Source organism: Gigantopelta aegis, chromosome 9 (assembly GCF_016097555.1).
Source record: "Gigantopelta aegis isolate Gae_Host chromosome 9, Gae_host_genome, whole genome shotgun sequence".
NCBI classification, from domain to species: domain Eukaryota; kingdom Metazoa; phylum Mollusca; class Gastropoda; order Neomphalida; family Peltospiridae; genus Gigantopelta; species Gigantopelta aegis.
The window spans coordinates 77,293,787-77,313,705 of NC_054707.1; the positions used below are offsets into that span (position 1 = coordinate 77,293,787).

The 19,919-nt window shown below is 35.9% G+C and overlaps 1 long non-coding RNA gene across 1 annotated transcript in view; it reads right to left on the bottom strand.

Annotated features, from left to right (window-relative positions):
- Positions 1–645: 645 nt before the first annotated feature.
- The window catches only part of LOC121380491, a 53,967-nt gene continuing 34,693 nt past the window's right edge, over positions 646–19,919 (bottom strand). The window contains exon 3 of the long non-coding RNA XR_005958949.1: positions 646–821. This is a non-coding gene — a long non-coding RNA (uncharacterized LOC121380491). The remainder of the gene's footprint in view (positions 822–19,919) is intronic.

Here is a 19,919-nt window from a genome sequence, read left to right on the forward strand (position 1 = left end):
GTAAACAATGTCAATAATGTGGGTTGAATGTCAGGTCTCACTACACAGATGTCATCTGCCATTGAAACCCATGTTAAACTGCCCAACTTCAAGTGAAGATTGCCCATAGAACGGGTTCTCATTGGCACCAACAACATACACCATTGCGAACATACATTATATAAGCATTTATTTTCACTGCAAAATTGAGAACATTTCCGTCTCAGTTTTTTGCTATATGACCGCATCTGGCTGTAGTACCGGTCCGAACAGGTGGTTCATTAATCGATTCACTCCGGCTGTCACGTGCGCTATATACCCATGTCCCAAAAGGTCGATGCACAATATTACAAAATAACATGGGCAAAATACAGCCAGAAGGCTTACCATTAAACATACATATTGTTTTAATTCTTCACCATTTCCTAGAAGTGAATATTTGAACCATAACATGTGTCACAATTAGGAACTATAGTGGACCGTGATGAATGAACTCTCACCCGGAAGTGATCTGTGTAGTGAGACCTCAGCGGTAGACTCGTTAACTAGCAGAACGGCAGTGGCGTGACGTCACTAATGATAGGTTTAGCGCTGAAACAAACACAGTGACGTAACAAAACATTGTCTTGTGATTAAAATTTGACAAATCAAGATTATAAGAAGCGATATTGCGGAGATATCGCAGGAGATATTGCAATTTATAGTGCCAGCGATATCTCTTACAAAAGCCTTTAATGGATGATAAAAGACGTAATCTTACGTGCAGGTTTTGCCACCATTAGTGTAAGTGGTTTGACAGTCTGAACAAGGATCACCAATGCCAACTGTATGTGAATACATGACTGAAAAAAATAAACACCACATAATGAATGAATGAATGAACTAATAAATAAATAAATAAATAGGTAAATCAACGATTAAATAAATAAATAAATGTCCTTGAACAAGTTAAAACATATAACTACAACTCAACGGCAAAGGTATTCAGTTTTGTTTTTCATAATTAACTACTTATACATTTCATTACAAACATTCAATTTGTTTGGGATTGGGATCGATCCCAGTCGGTGGACCCATTGGGCTATTTCCTGTTACAGTCAGTGCACCGTGACTGGTATGTGCTATCCTGTCTGTGGGATGGTGCATATAAAAGATACCTTACAACTAATGGAAAAATGTAGCAGGTTTCCTCTCTGAGACTATATGTCAAAATTACCAAATATTCGACATCCAATAGCCGATAATTAATAAATAAATGTGATCTAGTGGTGTCGTTAAACAAAACAAAAAACTTTAACTTTTGGATGTTGTATTGACATTTTAAAATATTTTTCGTCCAAAACGTGTAATTATAATAACAACATAGATTATGCAAAGCAAGTGCAGAATGATAACACAATGTTTTAAAAATATATTTTGTTGCTGTAAGAATTAGCAAACAATAATGCACGGATGAGTAACGAAACAACTGCTGCTCAGAAGAGTGTAGTGACGTACAGGTTTTCTAATAAGCAAATTATAATATTATGTTAACGCATTTTCTTACACACCCGTTGGTGAGAACATCATTCGTTATTTTTGATAACACATACTTGTTTACACATATACGTCTGTTAACAATTTCAAGACATACGACTGGCTGCTCTTAGGTGATGACCAAGTCACCAATGCCATACATCTAATGAAAAAAACAGCACGATCGAAATCAATTACACTGTGACACTCATTTGTCTGTGCCGCGTAAGTCAGTTACAAGTGCAAAGGCTGTAAATAACTTTTAGTCGAAAAAGATGTTAACATGTGCTTAAAACCTGGGTTTTGAGGATGTATAACAAATAGAATAATACATTCGTATCCGTTAGATACCACTTATCTTACAACTCGTTGTTTAAAAACGTATCAAACTCGTTTTCGCTCGTTAGATACATTTTAAAACTCGTAAGATAAATGGTATCTAACGGCCACTCATGTATTATTCTCTATGTAGCAACCGTTATTGTAACCCTAATATAGTGAGCGTAACTGTAACACCTACGGGCGAAATGTAACCATTAGTGTAACCCGATAGCAATAACCGTCTCATTTGCAACCACTACAGTCAGTGGAATGCAATAGTGGGACATTGCTTTCATAGTTATAGAACAGAACAGAACAGAACTGTATTACACTCAGCCCGTTCCACAACGGCGTTAGAGGAACATACATAATACATAGTATAAACGTGACAAGATGGTTTACAGGAGGATGAAATAATACATAATACATGTATTTACTTGTATATGATATTAATTGATAATAACTGAAACAGTAGTAGTAGTAGTAGTAGTAGTAGTAGTAGTAGTAGTAGTAGTAGTAGTAATTAATAATAATAGTAATAATAATAATAATAATGGTGGTAGCAGTAATGGTAGTCGTAGTAGTATAATAATAATAGTAGTAGTAGTAGTAGTAATGGCAGTACATGGTACAGTAATAATAAATAATAATAATAATAATAATAATTGTAATATAGCTAGGAAACAGTTTTGATTGTGACATGAATTATTCAGTTATCAGGACGTTTAAAAACCTGGCACATTTATAAATTTCGCCAACTTCTTTAATACACTTATTTTCTTACTTCTCATTAGTTCTTTGAATTTGTAGGTGCAGGGTCTAGTACAATAATCTTACTCGGGAATTATGAAAAAATTTACATACAAATAAATAATGGGATTCATCACCAATGTTACTTTCATCACATAAAGTACACAATCTGTCTTCAAATAATATGTTATTCCACCTTCCAGTTTCGACAGGTAAATAGTGATTTGACGTTCTAAATTTTATAATTAATCTCCACAACCTTTCGGGAATTATATTTAAATATTTTTCAAAAATGAGTTCTTCTTTAAAAAGTTGATAGGTTTTGCCTATTGATGACATTGATATGCTATTGTTACATATTTGTAAATATTGATCATTTTGCCTACTTTTAATTTGTTCGATAAAAAAGTATGTGATATCCAAACATCGCTCATTCCTAAATGCTCCAAAATATTTTTAATACTAGTGAGTCAATTATAATTTATTCTATTAGTAACATGATCTGTCAACATAAATCTGTATAGAAGAATGAATGAATGAATGAATGTTTAACGACACCCCAGCACCTGTATAGAAGAAATGATAATTTTGATCGTTTCCCTGAAATAATGCGTGCCCAGTAATAAACCATTCTTCTTTGAATATTTAATTCCACGGGCACTTTCCCCAATTCTCCGTATAACATAAATAATGGGGTGGATTTTTTGGTTGGCAAGATGTGTCGGAAGAAATGTATTTGAACAGAATCACATATATCGTTTTTTTCATATCCCCAAACTTCGCAACCGTATAACAAGATTGGGAGAATCATTGATTCAAACATTTTAAGTTTACACTCAGTCGATAGATTATTTTCTTTAGATTTCGCCAATACAAAATACATAAATTTAGCTGCTTGATGTTTTAATTGGGCCTTGGTCGTTTTAAAATTATTTAATTTGCTAAAGGTGACCCCAAGGTATTTAAATTCCGTACCATTTTCAAGAACATATGTTCCAATTTTGAAAGTATATTTATAATCTCTGGCATTTCCATTGAAAATTAAAACTTTAGTTTTTGAGATATTTATCTTTAGTTTCATTTTGTTACAGTACTGATCGAATACATTTAGTGTGTGTGTTGTAAATCAGCGGCATTGGTAGCTAATATAGCAGTATCATCTGCATAAAGTAAGCAAAGTAAGTGAATGCCGATGTCGAGCGGGTTTTGTTGGTTTTCATTGATGTGGGTAACTAAATAATTAAATATTTTTCTAGGTCATTTAGATACAAGGAAAATAGGACTGGGGATAAATTTTCACCCTGACGGACGCCGTTGCTGCATGGGAATAATGAAGATTTCTGATTGTTTGCATATATTAATGATTTTATGTCTTTATACATTTGGTAGATAATTGTTTTAAATTTACCGTTTATGCCATAATCCAGTAGCTTATGCCATAAGTGTGTACGAGATACCATATCAAAAGCTTTCTGGAAATCGACAAAAGTGCATAATAATTTCTGGGTGTTTTTTTTTAATATCTATCAAAGTATGTAATATATTGTTGAATATCCTTTTCGAAAAGCTGACTGCGCTTCACTCAAAATATCATTTTCTTCAATAAATGTTCTTAAGCTGGTGCAGGGGTGTAACATTCTCTTTGAGAATGGCCAATACAGCACAAATTGAAGTTTAGAGTAAAAGTCAGTATCTATCTGTGATATTTGTATTTGTATTTGTATTTTTGCACAGTTCTTTACACTGTTTTTATTTATATCTTGAATTTTGCTGTTGATGTTGATCATCACCTTATTTGTTTCCATTACCATAGTTTGACACCCGATAGCCGATGTGTTTTTCGTGCTGGGGTGTCGTTAAACATTCATTCATTCAGTTTTTAAGCGGTTATTCAGTATAGTTGTAAATAATTTAGAACAGCAGCAGAGTAAAGTTATGGTCGATAATTGTCAGGTAATGAACGGTCCCCTTTATTTTTATAGATTGGGATAATTGTACCTTTAAGCCATTCGTCTGGAAAAACAGAATGATCTAGTATTGTATTAAACAATTTAACGTAGAATGGAATGAATAAATCAGCAGTAGATTTAATATATTCATTAATTACTTGGTCGGTGCCGGCCGCTTTGTTATTTTTCAATTGATTCATGGACCTTTTAATTTCGTCTTCGCTAAATTTTCCGTTTATGGTATCATTATTATTTACTTCGTCAATTACTTCGTCTATATTAAAATCTGGTACAGTATGATTTTGGTCACTCTTATTTAGATCTCTGAAAATATTTTTAAAGTCATCCACTGAAGGTGTGTGTGTTTTTCTGGTGTTTTCGGTCCCTTAAATATTTTATAAAATTCTTTTGGGTCATTGGAACGTAGTTGTCGCATTTTCTTTTCCGTAATGAATTTACTTTTTGAAATGACTTTTGCTATACACTTTTTACAAGATTTACTAGCATTTGTTAATCTAACTTTGTTAGCTATATTTTTATTTATTGCATACTGCTTTTTCGACTCGTACTATTTTGTTCGTTTATTCTGACACCTTTTCCCAAACCAAGGTCGTTTACTATTTGGCCATTTACCACGGCTGTTGAAACGTGCATGCACGTGACCAAATGTTATTGCGGCAGTCTATAAATAGATTTTTCAATGTAGCGGCTGTTTGGTTGACACGTGTTTGGATATCAACAGAATCGTTGTCTAAAATTACTGAGATTGTTTGAAATAGGTTTCTATCAATGTTATTAATAAATGCTTCGCGTTTATTGGGAATCCATCTACGTGTCTTAACAGGTATTGGTTCTTCATCTATACATTCGTTATTTGTGTCGTGTCTATTCGAGTCATCTTTACTGTTACAGGTAAGTACAAACCTTAATGCACAGTGAATATCAGAGAAAAGTGGGTCAAATTCACAGACTTCGAAATTTTTAACAATTTCACAGATATGATGAGAACCAATAACATAATCAATTAGACTACAGTCTTTACTAGTTACATCACCTACATATTTATTTTTTCCGCATCTACCATTTAGTATATATATATTATGTAATTTACATAATTCTAGAATTCTAAGACCATGCCCATTTACCCTGCTATTATCCTTGTTTGCCCGGTCTCTAGGTACATTTAAACTATCAAGTTTTGATATATCATTCAAGAAAGTTTCTATATCAATATTTTCAATATATATTGTAGAAAATTATAAATGACGGTTATGCCCGTTTGTGTAAGCTCTGCCCTAAGTTCAGTCAGCGAACGTTTTGCTAACGTTCGCGACCTATTTGATTGGTTCCCGGTGTGGCCCTTTGGTTTAACGTGAAGCGCATAAGCCAGTCTAGCGGACGTTGTTGGTCTGGCTGAACGCAGCCCTGGTGACTTTACTTGTTGCAATTGCGCCCATAACAGGTAAGATGTGATACCAGTCAATAGGGTTACAATAATGGCTTTTACAAAGAACATGTACACAGTTGTACAGAATAGAGCCGCCACCTGTACTTTTCAATGGGGTTACAATAATGGCTTTTACAAAGAACATGTACACAGTTGTACAGAATAGAGCCGCCACCTGTACTTTTCAATGGGGTTACAATAATGGTTTTTACAAAGAACATGTACACAGTTGTACAGAATAGAGCCGCCACCTGTACTTTTCAATGGGGTTACAATAATGGTTTTTACAAAGCACATGTACACAGTTGTACAGAATAGAGCCGCCACCTGTACTTTTCAATAGGGTTACAATAATGTTTTTTACAAAGCACATGTACACAGTTGTACAGAATAGAGCCACCGTCTGTACTTTTCAATAGGATTACAATAATGTGGGGTTTTTTTACAAAGCACATGTACGAAGTTGTACAGAATAGAGCCGCCACCTGTACTTTTCAATGGGGTTACAATAATGGTTTTTACAAAGAACATGTACACAGTTGTACAGAATAGAGCCGCCACCTGTACTTTTCAATGGGGTTACAATAATGGTTTTTACAAAGCACATGTACACAGTTGTACAGAATAGAGCCGCCACCTGTACTTTTCAATAGGGTTACAATAATGTTTTTTACAAAGCACATGTACACAGTTGTACAGAATAGAGCCACCGTCTGTACTTTTCAATAGGATTACAATAATGTGGGGGTTTTAACAAAGCACATGTACGAAGTTGTACAGAATAGAGCCGCCGTCTGTAAAATAATGTTTGTTTTTTTTAAATCCAGTGGAAGAAAATAGCCATTTTGTGATATAAAATGAAAATATAACAGTAATATGTATATAAATCATGCAAACTGAAATGTCAAATATGCAATTACATGATATAATACAAATTTAAAAGCGTTAACAATAATGAGCAGAAATGCAATTACTAATTCAACCTGTTTAGAGTAAAATTATTTTTTCCATTAATAAATATTTATTTTGGTATTTTTTAAAATACAAATTGAATGCTCATCGTCTGTCTGTCTGCCTGTCAATCTGTCTATTTGAGAAGACCGCCAAATGCATATTTATTTTCGTATTTACCAAAGTACAGACTGACTGACTGTCTGTTTATCAGTCTTCCTTTACCAATTGGTGTATTTTGTGTTCGAGGCGTACCTAACAAAATACCTCAGCAAGCTCGCATTCCATTGTCTAAATGACTAGATTCTCCACCACACGTAGATTGTAGCAAACTACTACCTGATAGTGGTTTCCGCGAGATGCACCTGCGCATTATATCATAATTTTTGTCTCTCATCCACTTGAAGTCTCTCACCATTTCCTTAGTTTCTTTCATGCACATCAACTGCCTCACCATTTCCTTAGTTTCTTTCATCCACATCAACTGCTTCACCATTTCCTTAGTTTCTTTCATGCACATCAACTCTCTCACCACATCCTTAGTTTCTTTCATGCACATCAACTCTCTCACCACATTCTTAGTTTCTTTCATGCACATCAACTGCCTCACCACATTCTTAGTTTCTTTCATGCACATCAACTGCCTCACCATTTCCTTAGTTTCTTTCATGCACATCAACTGCCTCACCATTTTCTTAGTTTCTTTCATACACATCAACTCTCTCACCACATTCTTAGTTTCTTTCATGCACATCAACTGCCTCACCATTTCCTTAGTTTCTTTCATGCACATCAACTGCCTCACCATTTTCTTAGTTTCTTTCATACACATCAACTCTCTCACCACATTCTTAGTTTCTTTCATCCACATCAACTGCTTCACCATTTTCTTAGTGTCTTTAATCCACATCAACTGCCTCACCACATTCTTAGTTTCTTTCATGCACATCAACTGCCTCACCACATTCTTAGTTTCTTTCATCCACATCAACTGCCTCACCACATTCTTAGTTTCTTTCATGCACATCAACTGCCTCACCACATTCTTAGTTTCTTTCATGCACATCAACTGCCTCACCACATTCTTAGTTTCTTTCATCCACATCAACTGTCTCACCACATTCTTAGTTTCTTTCATGCACATCAAATGCCTCACCATTTCCTTAGTTTCTTTCATGCACATCAACTGCCTCGCCATTTTCTTAGTTTCTTTCATCCACATCAACTGCCTCACCATTTTCTTAGTTTCTTTCATCTACATCAACTGCCTCACCACATTCTTAGTTTCTTTCATCCACATCAACTGTCTCGTCATTTCCTTAATTTCTTTCATCCACATCAACTGTCTCAGCATTTCCTTAGTTTATTTCATGCACATCAACCGTCTCATCATATTCTTAGTTTCTTTCATCCACATCAACTGCTTCACCATTTTCTTAGTTTCTTTCATCCACTTCAACTGTCTCACCATATTCTTAGTTTCTTTCATCCACATCAACTGTCTCACCATTTTCTTAGTTTCTTTCATCCACATCAACTGCTTCACCATTTTCTTAGTTTCTTTCATCCACATCAACTGCTTCACCATTTTCTTAGTTTCTTTCATCCACATCAACTGTCTCGCCATTTTCTTAGTTTCTTTCATCCACATCAACTGCTTCACCATTTTCTTAGTGTCTTTAATCCACATCAACTGCCTCACCACATTCTTAGTTTCTTTCATCCACATCAACTGCCTCACCACATTCTTAGTTTCTTTCATGCACATCAACTGCCTCACCACATTCTTAGTTTCTTTCATCCACATCAACTGTCTCACCACATTCTTAGTTTCTTTCATGCACATCAAATGCCTCACCATTTCCTTAGTTTCTTTCATGCACATCAATTGCCTCGCCATTTTCTTAGTTTCTTTCATCCACATCAACTGCCTCACCATTTTCTTAGTTTCTTTCATCTACATCAACTGCCTCACCACATTCTTAGTTTCTTTCATCCACATCAACTGTCTCGTCATTTCCTTAGTTTCTTTCATCCACATCAACTGTCTCAGCATTTCCTTAGTTTCTTTCATGCACATCAACCGTCTCATCATATTCTTAGTTTCTTTGATCCACATCAACTGCCTCACCACATTCTTAGTTTCTTTCATTCACATCAAATGTCTCACCATTTTTACCGTTTCTTTCATCCACATCAACTGCCTCACCAGTTTCACCGTTGCTTTCATCACATCAACTGTCTCACCAGTTTCTTCGTTTCTTTCATTCACATCCACTGTCTTACCATTTTCTTTGTTCCTCTCATCCACATCAACTGTCTCATCGTTTTTATCGTTTCTCTTATCCACATCAACTGTCTTACCATTTTCGTTTATTTCATCTCTCAATATCTGTGTGGTCCTTAACCATATGTCCGACGCCATATAACCGTAAATAAAATTTGTTGAGTGCCGTTAAATAAACCAGTTCCTTCGTTTATTTCATCACATTAACTGTCTCACCACCTTTATGTTTCTCCAATCCACATCATCTATCTCATTATCATCATATTTGATCTCATCCACATCAGTTGTATTGAGCACCATTTTCTCCATCAACTGCCTCACCATCTTCGTTTCTCTATTCCCCACTGTCTCACCATATTCTTAGTTTCTTTCATCCACATCAACTGTCTCACCATTTTCTTAGTTTCTTTCATCCACATCAACTGCTTCACCATTTTCTTAGTTTCTTTCATCCACATCAACTGCTTCACCATTTTCTTAGTTTCTTTCATCCACATCAACTGTCTCGCCATTTTCTTAGTTTCTTTCATCCACATCAACTGCTTCACCATTTTCTTAGTTTCTTTCATCCACTTCAACTGTCTCACCATTTTCTTAGTGTCTTTCATCCACATCAACTGTCTCATAATCTTCGTCATTTCTCTCACCTACGTGAACGGGTCTCAGATATAATTATTCTCTTTATATCACGATACACGCAATACTAACAGAGACACTCTCATAATGCAGTCACATCATGCCGTGTTCTTCTTTATGTTTTGTTACTGTAATGGACAATTTATGTTCGCATGGGGCTGTAGAGCAGACTAGCTCCAACATGTAATGTTTTGAAAGAAAATACATTAAATCTACAGTTGAACACATTTCCTTTCATTAGTTTAGAGACCACTTAAAAATGTATTAGTTCATTAATTTTTCGCAGAAGCTCTACTGACAAGATTGTTAGTTAGACCCGGCGAAGCAGAAATCCACGTGCAGACGTATACCGTGCCTTAAAGGGACATACCCTAGTTTTTAAACACTATAGGTATATTTGTCACTATTAGAGCCGTTTATGATTACTGAAATCAAACTTTACTTCTATTTTATTGTTTAATTTAGTTTATCCATTTCCGTACAACCGAAGTTTTTCTGGTCATCCTGGTGTTTCTAATATCACAAAATGCATTTTTTTTTTTTTTTTTTTTAAACCCACGTGCGTCTGAAGTAAGTTATGGAGTAGAGTTTTAGTCTATTTTTAACGGTATTTCACCGTTTCAACTTCACAGACTTTCACCCTTATTAAGTTATCCAAATATGTTTCTGGTTTGTAACTTAACAAAACTTAGTGTTCATTTTACGGGTTGAAACTAGGGTATGCGCCTTTAATTGATAAGTTTGATAGAATTGTGGGGGAAATACTAAGATACCAACGGTGTCTCTTAACTAAGATACCAACGGTGTCTCTTAACTAAGATACCAACGGTGTCTCTTAACTAAATCTTGAATAAACACTGAAGCGGAACATTCCTTACCAGAAGTAAAATTCGCTTGGTGGTGTCGTGTGGTTAAGCCATCGGACACAAGGCTGGTAGGTACAGGGTTCGCATCCCGGTACCGGCTCCAACCCAGAGCGAGTTTTAACACACTCTTCTCTCTCACTAACCACTAACAATTAACCCACCGTGCCTTAAAGGGACAGACCTTAGTTTTTAAACACTGTAGGTATATATGTCGTGTGGTTAAGCCATCGGACACAAGGCTGGTAGGTACAGGGTTCGCATCCCGGTATTGGCACAAACCCAGAGCGAGCTTTAACGACTCACTGGGTAGGTGTAAGGCCACTACACCCGCTTCTTTCTCACTAACAATTAACAACTAATCCACTGTCCTGGTCAGACAGCCCAAATAGCTGATGCTTGTGTGTGTGTCCAGGACAGCGTACTTAAACCTTAATTGGATATAAGCACGAAAATAATTTAAAATAAATAAAGAAAATCACGCGCAGACGTATACTGTGCATTAACTGATAAGTTTGGTAGAACTGTGGGAAACGTACTAAGATACCAACGGTGTCGCAAAGTAAATCTTGAATAACACTGAAGCGGAACATGTTTTACCAGAAGTACAAAAGCGCTTGGTATAAATCGTAGCTGTAGAACACAGAATACTAGTATTACCACCAGGGCCATAGATAGGATGTTTTGTTTGCGGGGCAACTGAGTAGTTAATAGTCTAAAACTCATTAAACAGGTAAGAAGAGAATTTTCTTTAAGGTTTCTATAATGCTACGGCCCTGACCACAGAGGCTAAGTTTGTTTGATTAATTAATCATCGGCTATTGGATGTCGGACATTTGACAATTCTGACACGTTAATTAGAGGAAACCCGCTACATTTTTCCTAATACAGCAAGGGATATTTTATATGCATTTTCCCACAGACAGGAAAGCACATACCACGGCCGTAGTTACGGTATTGTAGAGAATTTTCTGTAAGTTTCTATAATGCTTTCCTGGTTTTTTCGGGGGGGGGGGGGGGGGGGGCAACTGACACGCATCAGGCGCCATAAAGATGTCATATGTATTGGTAAGCCCTTAAAATTCGCAATGTACAATATCGTCTGGCTGTTCTTATCTCTTTACTACCATGTTGGTTGTAAGTAGTTTCCTCCGCTATTTTCTTCGGAGCACCGCAGAAACTGCGTCGAGTAATATTTGTTTTTACATACATAAAACTATATATTTATAAACTGTAGGTATTTTGAAACCATATACTGTCCGAGATGAGCACATGGGGAATATTTTGCGATCACTAATAGTAATTAATACAGTGTTAATAATAACAACAAATTGATTAATTAAAGTCTAAGACTACACTACTAGCACAGTCAACATATTATTTACAGTTCTTCCTCTCAGATTTGAGATAGGCCACTACAATAATGCACAAAATACACACTAATATTAAAATGAAATTCTACCACTACATTACTAGCAAAAGATTAGCACTGTAAGTACTTTAAAAACCATTACGGTCGACGACGGTCACTTTTCGCACCCTTATTTTGGCTTTGTACACAATAAGTATCCTACAGTAATATCACTTGAAATCCATATTTCGTAAATAGTACAGTTTTTTTAATCACAAGATTTTCTTCAGAGTGAAGTGCATTAGCAATGTTAAAAAAAAATAATAATAATTCTATAGCAATTTTGCATTGAAATGTTTCCAGCGTTCTTGAAACTAAAACGTCATTCACCCAGTTTATTCTTCTTGTATAGAGATGTAAAGTGACGTCATTCAAAAAAAAATGTATCTATATTATTACAATGCTTCGCCACATTAAAATGAAAACCGGTCTACTTACCTTGACCTCTGTCAAAAAAAGTTCCGATAGCAGACAATGCAGTTTAAATGTCGGTATGTTTTTATTTTTCATAATTTTAGACAAACTATTAAGTTTAAGTTTTAAAAGATAAAAGAAATAAAGAAATATATTTCGTCATATATATCATAAAACAAAAATTACTCTAGTAGATTATATATTTTCATGTATGGATATTTCACATTCTCACGAGATTCTCGTATTATCTGTCATGGCAGCCGAAGAACGCTTTTAGTCTGATAATTGTTAATCTGCATTGTATTAATTATATCTGTAACAACAATTAATTTAATATATATCAACGATATCGAGTAAGTGTTTCCAACAAAGTGTGAATGGGGTTTTTGCACAACACTAAAGTTTGTTTTTGCTACACATGGGGTATATGCCTTATCTCGTAGCGCTGAACAGAAGACCGTGTAGATGTCAGCGCTACGTTATCGTATCTAACCACGGTCGTTGACCAGTTGTGATGCAATGGTTGGAACGAGAAAAAAATCCAATCAGTTGAACGGATCCACTGAGGTAGTTCGATCCCCCCACCTACATAAACATAAAATGATATTTGATATCAAACCATTTTTTGGAGTTTATACAAAATATGTTTAAGGATGAACTAAGGACCTTATCAAATTATGAACAGACGAATGGACAGAAAGACAACCGTATCCCATCATAACAACCATCCAAAGGTTTTTGCTCGACAATGTGTACAAATTAATAAGCGGAAAAAAGAGGTTAATTTTAGTTGAAGTTATATTTAAGAACATTATGGTTACAATTTCACCCATTACTGTTAACAAGTGACATCAGTTGTCTGCAACTGATGCAGCATCGACATTATCAACTATATTATGCATTAGTATATCCAACGCAAAAGTTACAATATTGGTTCCATTATTAGTGTTAAAGGTAGGATCAACTCAAACAAGAGCCTTATGTGTTGGAAAGACGCATACCCGGACCACCAACACATACTGACACTTTAACAAATGAAAAACGCGTAATTTTAAAGTTAATTAAAAAAACATGATTATTCCTGCTAACTGGGGGCAGCCATTTTGTTTCGTTTTTGTGACGACCGGTGGTATAGCTTGGGGCGAAGTGATGTCAGCTCCGTTCATTTCTTCTATGCACAGTGTAAACAAACGCTCTAATTTACGACAAGCTCCGTTCATTTCTTCTATGCACAGTGTAAACAAACGCTCTAATTTACGACAAGGCGCTTCGCTTTCATCAACCTGACTTGTAAAACAACATAAATGACTTGATAGTATAATAAACTATTTAACTAAATATATTTCAATTTGCATCAATAGAACGAAATAGAGTTATAGCATTTTTCTTCTTTTTTTAAAACCAAAGAAAAATTGCATATTATTAGGCCTATTGGTAGGCTACGTTCGACCAAAAACGACCACTCACGATACCCAAGGTATACTTTTCTTTTCTTTGGGACGACGTAATTGGTCACTTTTGTGATTTTAGATGGGAAATCTACATAATCAAGGGTTTTACAGAATTACTTACAGTAATAAAGCAGGACGGATGATAATGCCCATTAGGATTTGAGGGGTACCACACAGTACCCTGTGATCTTAATAAAAGAGGCACGTCTTTTTAGTGTGTCTAGACACAGTGTCTGGGGACAGTCTAAATATACACCTGCCAATCAGGAACCACAGGTGCAGGCCACGGAAAGAAAAGACCAATTAACCAAGAAAACACTTCGATTATTATTTCAGTACATGGATTAATTTATGTACAAAACATAATACAGTTATTTCAATACTTTGACAATGGTGGTTTATTTTGTATTGAAAAATAATATATAATTGTTGCTGGCTTACTGGGATGGCTATTATTACAGAACATTGCGATGCATTCGCAAAAATCAGATATGTTTTGTTTCTTCAGTTCGAAGACTAATTCCTGACGTGACATGTTAGGTATTACGTAACCACCAGCTCGCCAGAGGGCGTATTCACTGGGATGGTACAAAATGGCTGCGCCCGTTATATATAATAGCTGTCACATTTAACCGTATTATTAATTAAATATATATTATACTTGTTGATAGTAAGCAATAATGTGCATTATATATCGTTGAATATGCATACTAGGCCAAATGCCTTAATTGTTCCCTCCTTTAAAGGGTGACAAATGGTTGGGTTACAATAATGCTTGTTACCACGCAACGAGCTTTCAGTGAAGGTGCTCTGTCGGTTGGTTTTTTAAAAGTTGTTTTTTTGGCTTATATCCAATTAAGGTTCAAGCACGCTGTCCTGGGTACACACCTCGGCTATGGATAGTGGTTAGTTGTTAATTGTTAGTGGTTAGTTAGAGAGAAGAGGGTGTAGTGGTCTTACACCTACCTACTTAGTCGTTAAAACTCGCTCTGGGTGTGAGCCGATAACGGGCTGCGAACCCTGTACCTACCAGCCTTATGTCTGATGGCTTAACCACGACACCACCGAGGCGGGTATTTATTTAACCTTAAACGCAACAACCAATGTTCAGTCAATCGGTTTTCGTTAAACGCTTGCAAACTGTTGACTGAGTGCGCATGTCTGAATGAAAATGGTGGACAGAAATTTGAGAGCTCCCGATAAATTTACAAAAATGACGTAAAGTTATACTTCAGAAGAATTGAAAACTACAGGAAAACAGAATACTGAAGATCACTGGAAGGGAAAAAGAAAAAAAAGGAAAAAAGAAGTATGTAAGTCTGAAAGTCAAATGTCGAGTGAATATACATGTGATTTCCACTCATACCTCCACGCGGAACATTTCCAAATATAACTATTTTATGAAGTATATATACTATCGTTAATGATGCTGTATCCATCGTGTCCATAATTCACGCAAATGTCTAATATCATTTCTATATTTGAAATTAATATTATTCGAGCTCATTTAAGCAAAGTTATGGTGCACGGCGAGTTGTGAGAACTACTCATTAGATTCATTAAGCAATAAACAATGGCGACAGGTGAAGGTGTTTTATCTACTGTGCTCCATGATACTAGAGGCGTGATGTATGGTGATAGTTCGAACCCGGAGCCCTCCATAGAGTACTTGGTTCATTTAGTGACACAAACGAGCAGCAGACTTATACATATAGAGACATATGCTAAAAAGATTGAAGACGTTCAATCGTCTATCTTGTCACTATCAAACAAGGTACTTTCACTAGAGGCCGATGTTAAAAGTGTTCACGTGAACAACAAAAACATGGAGACAAATATGCAAGGGTTGAGTAATCTGTACGATGGTGTTAAAACGATGAGTGATAAAAATAAAGCTGAAATAGATCAGATAAAGCGCACTCTTAAGAACACCGGCAGTAGTAATGAAGATTACAAAAAGGAAATGGATGCACTGAAAAGAGAGAATGATGAAATGAAAGATTTGCTAACTGACCTGCAATGCCGCTCAATGAAATATAATCTGATATTTACTGGCCTTGCTGAGAGTCCTAATGAAATTACCGAGTACAAGATAAGAGAATTCCTGGAACATGAACTTGGATTGGACGTGGATTTTCAGTTTGGGAATGTTCATCGGTTCGGAAGGAAACGTGTTGGGGCATATCGACCAATCGTGGCCAGATTTCTAATCCAACGTGACATAACTTTAATCAAAGATCATGCATACCAGTTAAAGGGAAAGCTGTACGGTATCAGTGAACAGTTTTCGTACGTGATCGAAGAACGCCGGAAAAAACTCTATCCTGTGGCTAAGAGATTAAGACAAGCTGGGCACATGACAAAACTGGTCCGGGACAAATTGTTTGTTAATGGGAGACCCCATGATGAAAAAATACACGCCGATCAGCGTACGTATCGTGATGTGGTACAGAACACACAGAGTCAACTACGACCCAGTCAGACCCAAGCGCGTGATACGAGACCGCCAACGAAACGTTCGCGTGTTTCCTCGTCACCAACAGTTACTGTCGACACGCACAACCATCCGATACCACGTGCGGTAGATGAACCCATAGAAGTGACTGTATAGGACAAGTCGGAGAATGTGAATGACCTATTACACTGCATAGCTTGGAACGTGCACGGGGGCTTCCGTGAAAAACTATGTGACGATAATTTCAAAAATCATATTTTACTATACGACTTAGTTATTCTATCAGAATGTTGGTTGGAAAACGATTACGAGTTAGCAATTGATGGTTACGAATGTTTTGTGTTTGCTATGAAACGCCGAAAGTGTTTTCAAGGCGGTGGATTGATCGTAATGATCAAAAACAAGTTTAAGCCATTCATAACGGTTGTAGAAAATAGCTATGATAGTATTATTTGGTTGAAAATTGATAAGCTTCTCAGTAAACGCAATAATGATACATTTATCGCCTGTGTTTACCTACCCCCACAAACTTCGTCCTACTATAAATTATACGAAATCGATATTTACCAGGAATTACATAACAGTGTCGAATTGTATTCGGGCTTGGGTGATGTATTTTTAATTGGCGATTTTAACAGTAGAACAGCAGAAAATGCTGACTATATAAAATTTTATAATTTGGACAATACTGTCCTTGGCCATATAGAAAATGTATGTTCGTACACAGACGATCTGATTGAGGACAACCGTTCTAACCCAGATAAAGGAATCAACGGATTTGGGCGGCAGTTACTTAATTTTTGTAAAGCATCAGGCTTCCGTATTGTTAACGGACGATGTAATAATGGCTTCTCCAGTGATTTTTCCTTCAATGGTTCGCAAGGTGTAAGTGTTGCGGACTATTTAATTACAAAGCCAAGTTTATTTAAATGTATTGAATCGTTTAATGTGGGATGTTTTAATCAATATTCAGATCACGCCTCTTTGCTCGTATCGCTACAGCTAGTCGGCCTCCGATTGGCTGATGGGAGGGAGGAAGAACCAGGTGAAATAGGTCACAGATACGATAGGTGTCGGTGGTCAGCTGACTACAAACCTCTGTGTTCAGAGGCTTTACGTGTTAACATCGATTTATTGAATGCTTGTTTACCTATAGATATAGAAAATTCACAACATAACATTATTGATAGTTTTACTCATACTCTAAAAGATATAACAGAGCAATTCGTTGTTGCGAAACACAAAAGTAGAGGGAAATCTTTAGTCGGTAACAATAATAGTGGCCAATACGAACAAAATGTATTCTCGCATACTAAATTCGACAAACCATGGTTCACTCATGATTGCAGGGTGTTGTATAACCGATATATGGATTCCTTGCGTGCATTCAACAAGCATAAGTGTAATAAAAATCATAAATCACTGCATGAATGTAAACATGAGTATAAGAAAATGGAATTAAAACTGAAAAGAGAATACAAGTTACTAGAGGAAAACCAATTAGATTACTTACGTAAATATAACCCTAGACAATTTTATAAATATTTTTCAAAAAGTAAACAGAATCGAGCTGATATAACACTAACTGAATTTTTCAATTATTTTAAGGACAGTAGTTCCGTTGATATTAATTTAGATACGACTTGTGGTTATGAAACCAATGAAAATAGTGATACTGTGTTTGATGAATTAGACAAGCCAATTAATGAAAGCGAGGTCTTAGCAGTAATTAGAGAATTAAAACGCAACAAAAGCCACGGGCTAGATGGTATTATGAATGAGTTCTTTATCGAATTTGAAAATATATTATTGCCAGTGATTTGTAAGTTATTTAATGTAATACTGAACACTGGATTTTACCCGACTGTATGGTCAATTGCTGTCATTGTACCAGTCCACCGGCCTCGGTGGCGTCGTGGCAGGCCATCGGTCTACAGGCTGGTAGGTACTGGGTTCGGATCCCAGTCGAGGCATGGGATTTTTAATCGAGATACCGACTCCAAACCCTGAGTGAGTGCTCCGCAAGGCTCAATGGGTAGGTGTAAACCACTTGCACGGACCAGTGATCCATAACTGGTTCAACAAAGGCCATGGTTTGTGCTATCCTGCCTGTGGGAAGCGCAAATAAAAGATCCCTTGCTGCCTGTCGTAAAAAGAGTAGCCTATGTGGCGACAGCGGGTTTCCTCTAAAAACAGTGTCAGAATGACCATATGTTTGACGTCCAGTAGCCGATGATAAGATAACAAAATCAATGTGCTCTAGCGGCGTCGTTAAATAAAACAAACTTTACTTTTTTTGTACCAGTCCATAAAAAAGGTAATATAAATGATCCGAACAATTACAGAGGTATAAGTTTGGTAAGCTGTTTAGCTAAGTTGTTTACCGGTGTGCTTAACAAGAGGTTATATCAGTGGTCAGAAGAATACAACATTATAACAGATGCGCAATTTGGTTTTCGAAAAGGAGTTAGCACTGTTGATGCTATATTTTCGCTATATTCTATAATAATGAAATCTCTGGAACATAATGGTAAATTATATTGCTGTTTTGTGGATTATAAGAAAGCGTTTGACTCTGTGAATCGATATAATCTGTGGACCAAACTATTTAAGTACGGAATTAATGGCAAACTGTTAAAAGTATTAAAATCTATGTATAACTGTGTTAGATCCTGCATAAATGTAAATGGTTTTAGATCTGATTTCTTTAAAAATACCATTGGCCTAATGCAAGGTGAAGTTTTATCACCGATACTTTTTTCACTCTTCCTAAATGACCTAGAAAATGAATTTATTGTTAAGGGTTGCCCTGATACTATGTTTAGAGATCTCAGTGTTTTTCTGTTACGCTTTGCAGATGATATGGTTATTTTCTCTGAAAGTATATATGGATTACAGCATATGCTTGACACATTGTTCCTTTATAATAACAAATGGGGTTTAACTGTAAATAAAACAAAAACCAAATTATGATTTTCAGAAAACGTGGTAAATTACTAGATGATGAAAAATGGTCCTATGATGGTGACTCGGTCGAAGTAGTAGACCAATTTAACTATCTTGGTATTGTCCTACATTTTACCTGCAAATTTTCACATGCTATAAAATGTATATCTGAACAAGGAAGAAAAGCATGTTTTGCAATGAAGAAAAGTTCCAAGCCCTTGTTTTTAAACCAAAGTTCATTGTTGGCGTAATTTGATACGTATGTAGCTAGCGTACTGTTCTATGGTTGTGAAATTTGGGGTTTTCAAAAAGCAGATTTAATTGAAAAAATTCACCTTGATTTTTGTAAAAATGTTCTAAAAGTTAAAGGATGTACAAGCAATATTATGATTTATTTTGAATTAGGTAGATATCCATTGGTGCATGAACGTACCTATCGTATGATGAAATATTGGTTCAAACTGATCAAAACTGATAATTGTATAATGAGTACAATGTATAGTGAGATGAAATCTAGCTGCGTCTATAAAAATAACTGGGTATT